Source organism: Sturnira hondurensis, unplaced genomic scaffold (assembly GCF_014824575.4).
Source record: "Sturnira hondurensis isolate 20B ecotype Veracruz unplaced genomic scaffold, ASM1482457v3 Scaffold0001304, whole genome shotgun sequence".
Lineage (NCBI taxonomy): Eukaryota > Metazoa > Chordata > Mammalia > Chiroptera > Phyllostomidae > Sturnira > Sturnira hondurensis.
The window spans coordinates 4,402,835-4,419,474 of NW_028073935.1; the positions used below are offsets into that span (position 1 = coordinate 4,402,835).

General features: G+C 46.8%; 1 protein-coding gene across 1 annotated transcript in view; it reads right to left on the minus strand.

Annotated features, from left to right (window-relative positions):
* Positions 1 to 16,640, minus strand: part of EEFSEC (eukaryotic elongation factor, selenocysteine-tRNA specific) — a 221,934-nt gene that overhangs the window by 49,054 nt on the left and 156,240 nt on the right. The window lies entirely within an intron of this gene.

The window sequence follows — 16,640 nt, forward strand, 5'->3', positions numbered from 1 at the left end:
GTGGCAGGTGTGCTAACTATTACCAAAAAGGCCTTTCACAAGACATTTTACTGCATCTCCTTCCTGCACCCTCCTTTCTTTAGGTTATAAAATATTAATTAAAAAAGCTAAGTGCCACAGAGACAGCAGAGGATCCATCTTTCCCCAAGCCAGGGTCATGCAATGAGGGCAGACTAATTTCATTTTATTTTTTTTAATGTATTTTATTGATTATGCCATTATAGTTGTCCCATTCCCCCCTTCACTCCCCTCCACCCTGCACACCTCTCCCCCTCCATTCCCCCCTTTCACTCATGTCCATGTGTCACAAGTTCTTTAGATTCTGTAGTTCCCATAGTATTCCTGCCCTCCCCGTCTATTTTTCTACCTACTGTCTATGCTACTTATTCTCTGTAACTTCTCCCCACCTTCTCCTCCTCCCACTCCCCTGTTGCTAACCCTCTAAGTGATCTCCATTTCTATGGTTCTGCTCCTGATCTATATGTCCTCTTAGTTTGCTTTTGTTTTAGGTGTGGTTGTTAATAACTGTGAGTTTGCTGTCCTTTCACTGTTCATATTTTTCATCTTCTTTTTCTTAGGTAAGTCCCTTTAACATTTCATATAATAAGGGCTTGGTGATGATGAACTCCTTGAACTTAACCTTATCTGAGAAGTACTTTATCTGCCCATCCATTCTAAATGAAAGTTTTGCTGGATAGAGCAATCTTGGCTGTAGGTCTTTGGATTTCATGACTTGGAATACTTCTCTCCAGCCCCATCTTGCCTGTAAGGTCTCTTTTGAGAAATAAGCTGACAGTCTGATGGGAACTCTTTTGTAGGTGATTGTCCCCTTATCTCTTGCTGCTTCTAGGATTCTCTCCTTCATTTTCATCTTGGCTAATGTAATTATGATGTGCCTTGGTGTGTTCCTCCTTGGGTCCAACTTCTTTGGGACTCTCTGAGCTTCCTGGATTTCCTGGAAGTCTATTTCCTTTGCCAGCTTGGGGAAGTTCCCCTTTATTATTTCTTCAAATAAGTTTTCCACTCGTGGCTGTTCCTCTTCCCCTTCTGGTACACCTATAATTCAGATGTTGGAACGTTTAAAGATATCCTGGAGGTTCCTAAGACTTTCCTTATTTTGAATTCTTGTTTCTTCCTTCTTTTCTGTTTGGTTGTTTCTTTCTTCCTTCTGGTGCACTGCCTTGATTTGAGTTCCAGTTTCCTTTCCATCACTATTGGTTTCCTGTGCATTTCCCTTCATTTCAATCAGTTTAGCCTTCCTCTAATTTGTGGCTAAAATCAACCAATTGTGTGAGCATCCTGATCACCAGTATTTTGAACTGTGCATCTGAAGCTTGGCTATTTCTTGGTCACTTAGAATTATAGGCTCTGGGGCTTTGAGCTGTTCTTGAGTCATAATATTTGGTCTGTTCGCACCTGTTATGTATGAGGCATGGAGCCTTAGGTGTTCACCAGGGCCAGGCGACCCAGTCACTGGGTTGTGACGTTGTATATGGGGGCGGGGTCAGAAAGGGGAAAAAATGGTACTTTGCTCCGTTCAGCTCTCTCTCAGATTTCTGTCCCCTCTGCGGCTTTCCACAAGCAAATTGGGCCCCTCTGGTGCTGGTTCCCAGGTGTGTGGGCCCATGTACTCTCCAGGACCCTGTGGGTGTCTCCAATGAACTCTCTGTGAGCCTGGGAGTCTCTCCCGGCCCCTCGACTCCGAGAAAGTCTTTCCAGTTGGTGCTTTCAGGCTCCAATTCCCATTGCTGGGGCCCTAGACTGAGCGGTCTGTCTCACTGTTCGCTCTTTCACTTGGTTTATCTGCGCACGAATGCATGACCGCAGTCAGCCAGCTGCCCTGCGCCCTCACTGGGTCTGCCTGTCACCACCCCATGCCTGGAATCCACCAACTTCCACCGAGGATGCTACTGTGTTGGTCAGACTGAACGAACAATCTTTCCTGCCCAACCCTGCTCCACCGCTGACTCCGTTCCTCTTACCGGTCTGGCTGAGTGGTTCGTTGTTGTTGGACTTCCGTACAGTTCAATTTTCACTGTTTTGGCTGCGTTTTTGTTTCTAAAACTTCGCTGTCTTTAAATTTAGTTGTAGGAAGGGGCACAGTCTTTCCACCCACATCTCCATCTTGGCTGGAAGTCCCAGACTAATTTTATTAACTGCAGGGCAGCTTCAAAAAGCTTCAGGGCTTTCATGCCATACAGTGAAGACCCCAAAGTTGGCTTAAGTGCCACATAAACACAGGCCTAGGGCCAGGAAGTAGAGGGCTCTCGGCATTCCTTGTTTACATTCTCATTTGACCAAGTGGACCAGTGGGTGGGCTGTCAGGCTGGTGGCCTGTAAACCTGTGGTGCCATTCAGTTCACTGACCTACATTACCACAGTATTTTTGTAAGCATCAGGATAAGGTAAGGACTGAACAGGCTTTTCATGACCTGAGGATGGCCCAGGGGGCTCTACTTGCTGCTGGCCTCATAGTCTCACTGGTGCTAGAGTGGCAGTTCAGCAAGGTTCAAAGGGAGCATCCTTGTCATTCCTGTTCTTGTCTTATGATTTGGCCAGAAGACACAACAGTGCTGATTGGGTGCTCCTGCTACCTTCTGTGTCTTTGATTACATTTGTGGGTCAGACAGTAAGGGAGGGAGGCTGGCCTTCAGCACACCACTGGGAACCTGGTCTCAGTAACTCTGGGGTACCCTGCCCACTCACAGTCACACTGTTACATTCCAGCAGCCAGGTGGACCCTTCCTCAGAGCCAGAGGAAAATACCTCCTTCCTCAGACTCCAAGCCCTTGGCTCTGCTCTCCCACCTGGCCTGCAGCACATGAAAGCCACAGGTGTCTTCAGCCATATTCTAGGAGAGATGCCTCTATGGCTTCTCTCTGAAAAGCCCTGGGGACTCAGCAAGGTTAAAGGATTTACCCAAAGTCACACATTCCATTTTCTTACTTATTGGTATCCCAGGGGAACAACAGCCAAGGGGAGGCAGAGGTTTGGCAGCAGTGAATAAACCCAGTCATGGCATTCTCCATCCCCATGAGCTCCCCTGAGCCACGCTGTGACTGGCTAGACCAAGTTAGCTTGCAAGTCTGGCTCAGGAACTATCTGCTCAGTCCTAGCTCCTGAAACCCCAAGTTCCTGGAGGAGCTGATCCCCAAGTGCAGGGATCCAGCTCCCACAGGCTGTCAGTGGAGAAGGAGGATAGATGGAACATGGCCACAAGATGTGGGAACTGTGGTGGGCCCAAGGACCTCACTGTCAAAGGAAGATATGCTAGCCCAGATGCACTGCTGTGATGTGCACTATAGGCTACACACAGAAAACATGAAAGGCAAATGATTCCCTGGGCCTTGAGTTTCCTCACCCAAGAAATGGGGTTGAAGGGTGAGCTTTCCCCATCTGTGGTCTGAGTAACCAGTTCCAGTATAGTCCTCTATATTTGGGAAAATGTGGTATACTAGAGACAAGAGAACACGGGGTAAAAGGTTATGAGAATGGGGCCAGGTATGAGGAAAGATGAAAGGAGCTAAAAGCAGATTGGAGTGCTGTTATCCTCCCAGACTTTAAGGTTTCACAGCAGACAGGTGGATTCCAGACGGTATGGCGAGTTCTTGCTTGAGTAGTGGGTCAGGACTAGGGCTCAAAGAACCACTCCTCTGGTGACCTCGAGGACTCTGACCTCTGTCTTAACTTGTGTGAGCCTCAGCTCCCATCTATAATGTGGGGAAAGAGAGTTGCTATGAGTTCACTTGAAGTCTCAGCTGCCCCACACTCCCCCAGGGCTCTCCCAGCTGCATCATGTAGGACCATAGGGCAGTAGATAGGGTTCTGTGCACCCTACTCCACTTACTACTGTCCCACAGATGTGAGCAGACCTTGCTGGGTGACATAGCACTCTTCCACAGTACCTTGTCAAGCACACAATCCCTAGTCAGAGGCTGCAGTGGTAGCAACCTGGATGAAGCCTGCGTGCAGGTCTCCCAGCACAGCAGCAGCTTGCCTGTACCAGTGGCCCAGTTGGAAGTGGGGGGTGGGAGTGTCTTGAAAGTCAGGAGCTGGCCTATGTACATTTCTGTATCCCAGAACAAACACTTTTCAAAAATTACTGGGGGTGGGAGCCCTGGCTGGCGTAGCTCAGTGGATTGAGCGCGGGCCTGCGAACCAGACGATCGCGGTTCGATTCCCAGCCAGGGCACATGCCTGGGTTGCAGGCCGGTTCCTTGCAGGCAGGCTAACTACCAGCAGGGGATGCACAAAAGGCAACCATACATTGATGTTTCTCTCCCTCTCTCCTTCCCCTCTAAAGATATATAAATAAATAAAAAATTACTGGGGGTGGGGTAAGTGCTAAGTGGGGACTCATCAAATGTCTGCTGCATGAAACCTCATTGAACTTAAAGCCTGGTTGGGAGGCAGACAATAGCACTTACTGCTGTAGGCAGTGAGGCCTACATCTCTGGAGAGCTTCAGGAAGACTAGGGGTTATCATCTGTCCTGGATGTTTAAGGAAGGAGACTGGGGAAATAGCTTTCCTCAGCCCTACCCATTTCTAGAATATGTGTATGCACACTCATGTGCAGTAGTTAGGCTCCTCTCCAAATCACAGACTCTTCACACTAAAGGAGAGACCTTAGGGATCAGACGCCAGCACATACTACATGGAAAACCCCTCAGAGACCAACTGGAGGTTTTTCATCTTGAAACCAATCATTGTAATTTCAAACCAGAGGCAGTGTATGCAGGATTTGCTCTGTCGGCCTTGCTCCTGGAGAACAAAGCTGAAATAGGGCCAGCACAATTAAAACAATAACTCTAAGAAAAGACTTTTACTGTTTGAATGAATAATTTGCTCCATTTATTAGCCTTCAGTCACTGGAGCAGTCACTGGCTGCACATGGAAGCCAGATCCTCACTCATATGCCAGGTGAGTCCCCACTGTCCCCAGCTTTTGAGTGGGGACTTGGCTGCCTTTGCACATAATTATGTCATTACATGTGTGTGTCTCTCTCAGAACCTGGCTCCCATGATAAGGCTTGGGAAATGCCCAAGTTCTAAAGCAATTATTCTAATTAAAATTGGAGAAGTGGCACTAAGGAAAGAGGGTCGGTAGGCTGTGAAATGAAGCCCTAAGCCAGGTCTGCTGTGGGGAGGACTAAAATGAGAAAAGGGGTTGGGAAGGTCTGAGTCCTGACTCTGCCTCTTCCAGCTCTATGACAAGGGATTGGGCAAGGAATTTCTCTGAACCTGTTTCTTCCTCTGGAAAAGGCTGTTGTTAGGATTAGAGGTGTTGATGTTGACAAGAACACCTAAGACTTGGTAGCAGAATAACCACCCAGTGAAAAGACTGGCACAATGTCAAACTGGGAGAAGCTAAAATGAAGTGCCATTGGGGACAGAGGATCTTCTAACATACCCTGAAAGCACAAGATAGAGAGACTTATAAAACCTGTTGAAGAAAAGCAAGGATGCTAACACATACTCAGCACAGACTACCTGCCAGGATCTGCCTTCAGGTTTCTCCTCATACCAGAGCTGTCAACCCTCAATCAAAGTCCTCTCACAGACCCCCTTCAAATGGGGTATTGACTCTTCCAGGGCACATGAAGGCCACCAGGCTTGATAACTTCCCCAAGAATCCCCAACATAATGATGATATTCTAGTACCATTCATTCTTGTTTGGCATAGGAAACATTTCACCAAGTTGAGACTTTCCCTCCTCCCAGTGTAGGGTCATGGCAAGCCAAGGCACTCCTCTGAGCCTCAGTGTGCTCTCTTGTGAAACAGGACAAATGCATCCATCTCCAAGGTTGTTGTGAGGAAGAAATGAGATTTTGGACATGAAACTATGCTTTCGGCAAGGATCAGCTTATTGCAATCCCTTAGGGTGAGCCCAGCCAAAGAAATTAGCCTTTGATTCATCTGATTTTGTCAATTGAGATCCCGAGGCCTATGGTAAGGAGACCTAGGGTGGGCCAGGCTCTGGGCAACACAGAGGACACCTACCCTTGGAGGAGTCTGCCTGCCACTCACCACAACCAGCTCTCAGAATACCTAGGGCTGTTTTTCTCAGACCTGAGCAGTTGCTTTTCCCATTGGTGACAAGCCCTGCCTCGCAGCTCCCTCCACACTTACAGCCTCCTACACTGAATCCCTCCTTGTTTCTGTTTTCCATCACCCAGGCACCCATGCAGGTAAAGCTCATCAGTGGCTGATCACAAAGTACCAAAGCACAGCTTCCAAAAGCAGCTACTTTTGTATATAGAAAAACAGAAACAAACATTTTACTGAGCATTGACTCATATGTTACCAGACCCCATACTTGGCCCTTTGCACATGTGGTCTCATCAACCCCCTTCTATAGCTCCTTTAAAGAAGAAATAGTGGGGAGGGGGAGATATGTCCATGGTCAGGCAAACCAGTGCCTGCTAAGTGCATTGGTCTCCAGAGCCAGCTCTTTCCACACATGAATCTGCCTTGACCCTGTGTCTATATATAAACAACAACAAAAAAAGCAATTTCCGAAGGTAGATTAACAGGACCTTCAGTAGCCAAGCAAGACTCTTAGCTATTGACAACAACATCTGTAAGGGAGGAAAGAGGCTTAGGTTTTGGGCGGGGGCCAGAACACTAGGACAGCCATCTGATCTTATCCTTAAGGAGAGCATCTTTTCAGGCTCTGTCTCCAGGGGCACCTGTCTCCTCAAGTGGCCTGGGAGCTGACACAGACTTGGGGAAGCAAGGGGAGCCAAGTGGGCCAAGTGCTGCTTCTTCTAGGGAATGGGGTCAAGTTGTCCACCTGCAGCCATCAAGTCTGCCAGATGTACCCTGCTCAGGAAATATAGCTCCTCCTTGGGGCAGTCAAAGAGCAGCCTGTATCCCAGCCAGCAAGCTTCTGGTACTCTAGGTGCATTTAAAAAGCCATGAGCAGTACTGTGGGCAAGCCAAGAGCCGGGAGGCAGTGTTGATTTCCACTGCAAAGCCAGCCAGTGCTCCTGGTGGTGTCTGCCTATTTACATTTACTTGGCTGGATGCCACAGGCTCCTCTGACCCAGACCTAAGGCTATCTGGTGCCAGTGGGTGCCAAACCCAGAATGGCCAGCACTCCTGGCCCAATCCCACAAAACGGGGAATAGGGTGTTAGCTTCTTGCCACCACCCCACCTGGGAACCCAGGCCTCTGCAGCGTGAGGAAAGTCTGAGTAAACAGCAATGAGAATACCTACTACTGCTCAGCAAGAGCCTATCCTGTGCCATCTACAGCACTCAGTATCTTGCATGGATAGATCTCCCTTCCTTATACTACCCCATGAAATAAGAGGCTATAGCCCCCATTCCTCTGGTAAGGAAACTGAGGGAAAGAGAATTGCCCAAAGTCCTACACCCTTAGGAGGTCCACCCAGCAGGCTCCAGGACTCTCGCAGACTGGCTGGCTGGAGCCTGAGCTCCCTGTAGCCTTGACCTGCGGATCCCACCATGCTTGGCCCTCTGCTTTCCTCCAACCCTGGCTTCAAGGAAGCATTCACTTGGCCCTACCTGCCTGCCTTCCTGGACTGCCACACCCTAGCACCCTCAGCTGTCCTGTCACTAATTTCACATGGCCAGCCAGCCATGGTATTCTAAGGTGTGACCACTGTCTTTGTTCTGGTGGTGAGGTAGGCCAAAAGAGACTTTTGAGTAAGGGCTGGCAGGAATAGCTGTTTTGTAAAAAGTGATTTGGGTGGAGCTGTGCAAGCTACCAGGGCAGGGAGTAAGGAAGAGTGATGGAGAGATGATTGATTGCCTGGGGTGTGGCAATAGTAGGAGGTGTGAAATGGAGCAGGCAGGGATGTAGAACACTCACAGACCTTGGCACTGAGCCCTCACATGCCCCACTTCTCTTCACATAATTGTTACAAGTGAGAAAACAGGGCCCCACAGAGTGAATTTAGTGATGGTCAGATGACTCAAGTCAACTCAAGGCGCTAGAGCTCAGGGTGAGACTAGAAGGCTAGGTGAGAGGGGCGAGACTGGGGACCCCGAGTGGACAGCCTCCCTGATCAGAGTATTTCTCTAGCACAAGTTGAATAGAAGGGCCCAGTCTCCTTTCACCTGCAGTGTGAAATATCTCCTGGTTGGGGTTAAAAAGTCTGGCTTGAGTAGCTGGATCTGCCTGTCTCTTGGAGCTCTTGTTGCCTGCCCTCCAGTTGCTGGGCACCCTGGGCTGAGGGTCTTTTCCCAAATAGCCAGGGCCAGGCATGAAAGCTCTATGCCTCTGCAGAAATAATGCCTGGATCTGGGAAGCCTCCCTTTCACATCCTTCCTCCAAACCCTCCCTCTGTGCCCCCAGCATCTGAACAGTGACGAGGCACAGCTCAAGGGTCATCTCATTGGCTCTTTGTGCTTTCCCTGACCAACCACTTCCTCCTACCTCAGCAGAATTCTTTGCTCTGCTCCTGGCCCCTGTAGCCCTCTGGATATCCCTCTGGCATAGAGATGAGTCTGTCTTGCACTAGGAAGACCCCATTTCCTGTGAGATTCTGCCTTGGGCTTGTAAGAAAGGAGCCACTGGCTATGGTGCATAGACATCTGGGGACATGGCCCAGCATCTCCCATCCTTGGTTGTGACATACCCTTCAACATGCATCATTTTCATCCAGTCTTTGCACACCTATACTACCATTTACCTAGTAGTTTTTTTAAATACATATGCTTAGAGACTTCCGCCAAGATGGAGGCATAGGTGGAAACACTGTGCCTTCTCCCACAACCAGGTTTGAATAGAACTAAGGTTTGGAGAACAAAGACACAGCCAAAGGACGGAAAATTGAATTATACGGAAGTCCGACTACATCTAACCACTCAATGGGGATGGTAAGAGGGGCGGAGCCAGCAGCGAGCAGGGTCGGGCAGGACAGATCCCCCGACCTAGACGCGCAGGCAGCCTGGAACCAGTTGGGGTGCGGGGTAGACTGACCGTGGTCGCACATTTGCGCACAGTGAGACGGACCACGCAGGCCCTAGGGGGCGAGGGCTGATGGCGGTGGCACACTTGGGTGCAGTGGGATGAAATGTGTGGGCCCAGTGACGGTGGCAGCTACGGCACCAGTGGGGGCCGTGGTGGCAGGCGGCAGACGGGACGCCATTGCTCCTCTTTGACCCTGCCCCCACATACAATGTCACAACCCAGTGACTTAGTTGCCCTGCTCTAGTGAACACCTTAGGGCTCCGATCCTGCTACAGAACAGGCACAAACAGCCCAAAAGATGGCGCAAGAAGACCGAGAAATTGCCAGCCTCTCAGAAGCACAGTTCAAGACACTGTTTATCAGGATGCTCACAGAACTGGTAGATTATAGGCACAAATTAGAGGAACATATGAAGGCTAAACTAATTGAAATGAAGGGAGATGCCCAGGAAACCAATAATGATGGAAAGGAAACTGGGACTCAAATCAATGGAATGGACCAGAAGGAAGAGCGGAACATCCCACCAGAAAGGAATGAAGAAATGAGAATTCAAAAAAATGAGGAGAGGCTTAGGAACCTCCAGGACATCTTTAAACGTTCCAACATCCAAATTATAGGGGTACCAGAAGGAAAAAAAGAAACAGCCACGAGTGGAAAACATATTTGTATAAATAATAAAGGAGAACTTCCCCAGTCTGACAAAGGAAATAGACTTCCAGGAAATCCAGGAAGCTCAGAGAGTCCCAAAGAAGTTGGACTCAAGAAGGAACACACCAAGGCACATCATAATTACATTAGCCAAGACCAAAATGAAGGAGAGAATCCTAGAAGCAGCAAGAGGTAAGGGGACAGTCACCTACAAAGGAGTACCCATCAGACTGTCATCAGATTTCTCAAAAGAGACCTTACAGGCAAGAAGGGTCTGGAAAGAAGTATTCCAAGTCATGAAATCCAAAGACCTACAGCCAAGATTGCTCTATCCAGCAAACCTTTCATTTAGAATGGAAGGACAGATAAAGTGTTTCTCAGATAAGGTCAAGTTCAAGGAGTTCATCATCACCAAGCCCTTATTATATGAAATGCTAAAGGGACTTATATAAGAAAAAGAAGATGAAAAATATGAACAGTGAAAGGACAGCAAACTCACAGTTATTAACAACCACACCTCAAACAAAAGCAAACCAGGAGGACATATAGATCAGGAGTGGAACCATAGAAATGAAGAACACATGGAGGGTTAGCAACAGGGGAGTGGGAGGAGGAGAAGGGGGGGAGAAGGCACAGAAAATAGCATAGACAGTAGGTAGAAAATAGGTAGGGGGGAGGGCAAGAATAGTGGGGGAAATATAGAATCTAAAGAACTTGAGACACGTGGTTATAAACTAAGGGGGGGAGAATGGTCGGGGAGGGAGTGTGCAGGGTAGAGGGGAATGAAGGGGGGTAATAGAACAACTGTAATGGTATAATCAATAAAATATATTTAAAAAAAATAAATAAATACATATGCTTAAAAGGGAAACTTCACATGGTACCATAAAGAGAAAACTAGAGTGGCTTGCAAATACAATGAAGAAAATACACTGAATCCTAGTTATATACTGCTGCTATCCGAGGGTCAAAATCTTGTCCCTGTGTTAAAGTCGCCTCTGAGGGAATCTAAGGCTCTCTTCAATGTCATCAAAAGACTACAAGGAAACTAAAAAGGAGAAAAAGCTTATTACTAAGGCGTTCAACATTATATAATACATAGTATGAGAAATGGCCTTAACCAAATGGACAGCATTTACTGTTTGTTAATTTCCAAACAGAAAATATATAAAAGAACGAATAAATGAACACACACAATACATATATTTATATCTATATCTACATATAAATTCTTCATTTCTAATTTCAATGGGTCATGATTTCTAGTTTTAAAAATCCCTTAGGGTTTTCTCTATGACCACATATACAACTAGAATCTAAATTCTATGAGAGAAGGAATTTGCTATTCTTAGTCATTGTTATATCTCCAGCCCTGAAAACAGCATATAGTGAGTATTCTACAAATATTTTTTAAATGGCTACTGCTGAATGCTCAGGTTTTGTAAATGTGGCATATACATAGGAAAAAGTATACATTCTCTATGCATGGGATGTAAGAATTTCTATCTACCTGTCAAGCACAGTGATGGTATTATGTTTCCGTGTCTTTTATCTGCTGTCTAGTGGGCCTGATTCTGAAATATGCACTGTAATGTGCCCCACTGCAATTATCATTCCATTTTTTTAAAATCAAGTTCTCCTTGGATTTCTAATAGATGTTTTTATGTTTTGTATACACGAGTTTGTAATTGTGCTTTTTATCATCACATGACATCCTTCTTTATCTTGGTTAGTATTCTTAGTCCTAATTCTACATTGTCTGAAATTAATATTATTACTTATGTTTTGGTTTGGTTATAGCCACCTGACATCTTTCTTTTCTTAACCTTTATTACTTTAAGTGTGCTCCTTATAAATAGCATATAACCAGTTTTTATGTGTTTAATCCAATCTATCCATCTCTGTATTTAAATAGAACTCATCCATTCACATTTAGTGTGACTAACACTTAATCTTGTTCCTTCTGTTTTGTTACTATTTATGAAGTGTTCCTGCTTTCTTATTTTTGTTGGTTTAATCAAATTCATTCTGGTTTCTCCTTAGTTAATGTGGAAATTCTGTTACAGTTTTCTATTCCATTCATAGTTTCTTTTCCTTTCTCTGTGTTCACAATCCTATACATATTTCTGTGTTTTTACTTAAAATTGGGATGCTAATGATTTCCTCCATCGCCATACACTAATTCCCTTCACCAAATGCTTTCCCCAGAAAGACAGTCCTTTAGAACCCTTTTACCTTCCTTCTCTTCCCTTGGAGTGAGTGCTCTGTACCTACTCTATTAACCCCAAGCCCCACCTGAGAACCTGACTCCTAGGGAATGCAGAGAGAGTACTTGTAGCTGTAGATGACATAAGACTTTTCCTTGCAGGATACATAGTCTCTATTTCAAGATTCCTATTTACCATTTAGATCAGGTGTCAAAAAACTATAGCTAAAAGGCCAAATTCTGTCTACTGTTTCTGTATGGCTTTTAGCTAGGAGTGGTTTTTACATTTTCCAGTGGATTGAAAAACATCAAAAGAAGACTATTTTTTGATGGGTGAAAACTATAAAGTAATTCAAATTTCAGTGTCCATAAGTAAAATTTACTGGCACTTAGCCACACTGACTCATTTCCATCTTGCCCACAGCAACAGAGCTGAGCAGTTGCAATAGAGATCTAGGAAGTGCCAGGTGCACATCAAGTCACAGTAATACAGGGAGAGCTTCACAGCATCTCACCCAACCACATTTTAGTTATTTACTCATATTACGATGTACATCCACCAACAGTACACATTCGCATTAATACAGAAACAGTAGACTTCAAGTGTTACACTTCTAAGGCTTAGTGGGATATGGATATTCTCTAAATGGATTACATGGCAAAGTGTTGTGTTTGTTATTGGCTCTACTGACAGAATACAGTATACACTGGCATCACATACATTTCAAGCTCACAGAAAAATAATGGCTAGAAAAGTGAGAAAATTTCAAACAGTATATTTCATCACAGCAGAATTTGTTCACAAAAATAAAAAATAAGAATGAGCTTGCAACCAAAGTCTGTTCCCAAGTGATTCATTTGCTGCTGAACAAGGAAAACCACTTCCAGTGGTGAGTTAATTAGGTTGTATTTGATTGTAGCAGCTCAGAAAAAGAATCCAGAAAAAAAACTAGCTTAGAAGAGGATTAAAAGTAGGGCAAGACCAGTTGCTGGAATGTGGCCCATGGGCCATCGTCACTCTAAGTGACAACAATGAGTTAAGCCACATGTGTGAGGGAGTCTGACCTGGTCCAATGGGAGGGAGTCAAGCCAAGCTCGGGAAGAAGGAAGGCTGGGAAGGGCTGAGAGCTGGCCTTTGCAATGTGCCATGCATGATCCTCAGCATTTCCTAGTTACTTCCCTTAGTTACTTTCTTTCTAGCACTTACTACTATCTAAAAGTGTCTAATTTACTGTTCCTTGCCAGTTTCCCTTGTGAGTACAAGAACTTTATCCATTTTGTTGTATCCCCAGTGCTTGACATACACAGGAGCTTGCTAAACATCTGAACATATGAATAAATAATATCTTTTAGGCAATGGGCTCAGAAAGCCTATCTACCTAAGTCCTCCCAGATGGAAAGCATCCATTCAACACCTATCTATGGAGGACTGGGCCTTCCTTTTCTATGAATGGAGAACATATGGGAGGACCAAGCTGAGCTCCCAGAAAGCTGACTGTGTCTGCAGAACAGACACAGAGAGCTGGCCCAGAACCATGAAGCAAAGGCTGGGAGTTGGCAAGCCAACTTGATCTGTGGTGATTTGTTTTAGGAGATTGAATTTAACCCTTTCAAGACGACTTGACCTCTTGGAGACATGCCCAGGACACTGGGAGGTAGCTGTCATGTGTCTAGGAAATTTTGGAGGTAGCCGAGCATGGCAGGGAAAAGATCAGCATGGGCTCTCCCTGCCTTGGACAACCACTCCTATGGGCCAGACTGACTCTTACCTCTCTTGCCAAACATGCCACTTCCATAAGCCCTAGGTGAATCCTGAAGGGGTTGGGGAACTGGTCCCTGTGCTTCAAAGAGGGATAATAATGCCCTGGTAAGGAGTGAAATACCACTCTGGCCCCAACCTCCAGGATTTATTCTTCTAACCCCAAGAGCTTGAAAATTAATATATATGAAACAACAAACACAGACTTAGGAGCCAAGCACTGATCTCGGGCCCTCACATGCACTCCTCCATCTCACTTCCATCCGCGACCCCACAGGGCAGCACTGTGATGTCCCTCAGGTACAGGGAAGTCTCATAACTGCCCCATTTCCACAGTAGGAGGTATGTGGGTGGAACTGAAGCCCAGGCCTGCCAGGCTCTAGGTCTGCACATCTAACCAATCTGACACATGGCCCACATCATGGTCAACCAAGCAATTTGAAAACCTCTGGGCACTCTGGGTCCTGCTTAAAGCAAACAGGCCTACTCCTCACAAATAGCCCGGCCTTCTGGCTACACTTGCACTAGAGCTGACTCTTACATGTGATACCCTGTGCTATGGTGGCTCCTTCAAAACAATCCTGAGGTCAACAGTTTGCCCTGAATGAATGAGGATGCTGAAATAAAACAGCAGTCTGAGGTATGCAGTGTTGCATGGCATAGTCAGAGTTTGAGCCCTATTCATCTGATCCCCAAGTTCAATGCCTTACCAACCTTACCAAGAAGGCAAGTCTCCCACCAAGAACATTCCAGCTTGAGTCATTTCAGCAGTGTGTTTACTTGGCTGCTCACAAACCCATGCGCCTGTCCTTACAGGAGGTGACTATCAGCACCACTGACAGGCTGGTGTAGGGGACAATTAGATATATGAACACACCAAGTGGGGCATTACTCCATGGTAGATATTTCACCACAAAATAATTATACTCCATAATGCTGCTAATAAATCAAGTTAGACAAATGAGTGATGAGTGCTTTATCACCTTCATCTTAAATGAGCATCTTGGGGCTGGCCTAGGGCTGACGGTCAGCCTTCAACACTCCCTAGTGACCTCAGGAACTTAGGCATATCAGCAATCTGCAGATGAAAAAAATCAATGTTCACAGAGGACCACTGCTTGCCCAGAGAACAGCAGAAGAAATAGGATGTAGATCCAGCTCCAGGATCCACACATAGAGTGACCAAACTGCCTGGCTGAGCTGGAGGGCTATGCTCATGGGGCTGGGAATCCCAAGTTTTGGACCTGTGAACAGGTAAGGAAGGGGCTGCTTCTCATTTCTCCATCAGAGGGCATATTAGGTATAAGTGTAGGAGACAAAGAGGGACAGGCCTGAGTTCCTAGGAAGCATTCTGAGATGAGGAGGGGAGGGGAAGGGTTCTGCAAAGACAGAGCTCCAGAGGAGAAAACCTGGGGATCTGAAAGAAATAAGTGAGATGAGAGGGTGGTAGGCAATGGTAACCCTAATACTTTCTAAAGCCCAAAGTCCTGGGCACCTTCTCCTGAGCACTTGCTCAGTATGGGTCTGACACTGAGCTGGAGCTTGTGCTGATGCAAGCAGGGCTAGACCACAGGGGTGAACTGATCTTGCTGAGGAACAGAACTGTAGGGTCTGCTAAGAACCTCAGGGTGTTACCATAGGCAGTCAGTCAGAAGGGCAGGCCAAATGGGAAACGGGAGGGGGGCAATGGGGCAGCATGCAGGTGTGCTTGGACCTAGGGGTGCCCTGCCAACTCCAACCAGCTCTCCTGGATATGCAGGTCCAAGTGAGCTGAGGGCTATGGCACCTCCAAGCTTCCTGACAGGTTCTGCAGCTCTCCTTCTCAACTGACCCTGATACTGTAGATAGTCAGGGAGTGCCAGGGAGTTTCCCCAGCTGGCTAAGATGGTACAGGGGAAGGTACTTACACTGAGTGAGCCATGGTCTAGAAAGATGAATGGATAGGGCCCAAGCATGCAAGAATCTAGTAAAGTAATTGGATAGGAAAAAAAGCCCTCCCCTCCCTGTCCCTATAAGAATTGTAGGCTTGAGCAGGAAGATGAGATGGTCTTTGAGATGTGAGTCACCATTCTCCCAGGTTGAAGCATCTGAATAAAATCCTTTTTCCTTTTGCATCAGCATGTGTCCCATAAATTTGGTTTTCATTATGGCAGGCGGCTGAGCCCACTTGTTTGGTTACAAGGGCATTTCCCACTAGGACCCTGAGCTCCCCAAGTGGGAGGCCAGATGGCACATGTTGGCGTGAATGTCTGCATCTAGCCTGGAACCAATCACCAGGCACAGCTGAGGGCAGGTGACAGGCTTCTCAAACTCTATAAGGGCCCACTGCTGCCGAGGATACTGGCCTTCTGTGGCCTCGCCCACCTTCTCATTGGTCTGATCACTGCTTACTGCCCCTGGCACCAGATCATTGCAGAGGTATTGTTCCTGGAACAGGTATTCTTTGGAGAAGTCGAAGGTGTCCAGCACAGGCTCGTGGTCAAAGCTGTCAGGAGAAGGGCTGAAGAACATCAACCGGCCCATGACTGTCTCATGGCCCACTGTGATGTGGAACTGGGGTCTCGGCACTGCCCAGCTCAGTCAGCTAAACACACAGCCTTCCTTTACGTATGCAGACCCACACCAAAGCAGCCAGCCCCAGCGATAGTGAAGTTAGTAAGGTTCCTCTTAGACAGAACAGACTCTACCCTGCAAATACAAGGCATGTTTGTCCACCCATTCATGTGAGGTCCAGTAGGCATGGATTCCCACTCAGACCTGTAGGGATGGATGTTGGGGTGGGCAGATCCACTCAATGGGAGGAGGGGGTTCCAGGATTTTGGGACCCTGTGTAGGCTCTCTCAGACCAACCATAGCTATCACCCCTAATGATAAGCCTATAAACTAGACTGGATTGCTCACACACTTAAGACCTGCCTCTAGTGATATCAGGAACCCCAGAAAACCACCAGCATGGTCCCTTCCTCTCTGTCATCTTCCTGTACCTTCCTACCTCTTGTTCTCTTCCCCACCCCGCTACCATTAACTCCTATTCCCCACCCCACCCCACCCCACCCCACCCCACCAGCTAAGGACAGACTTAGCCC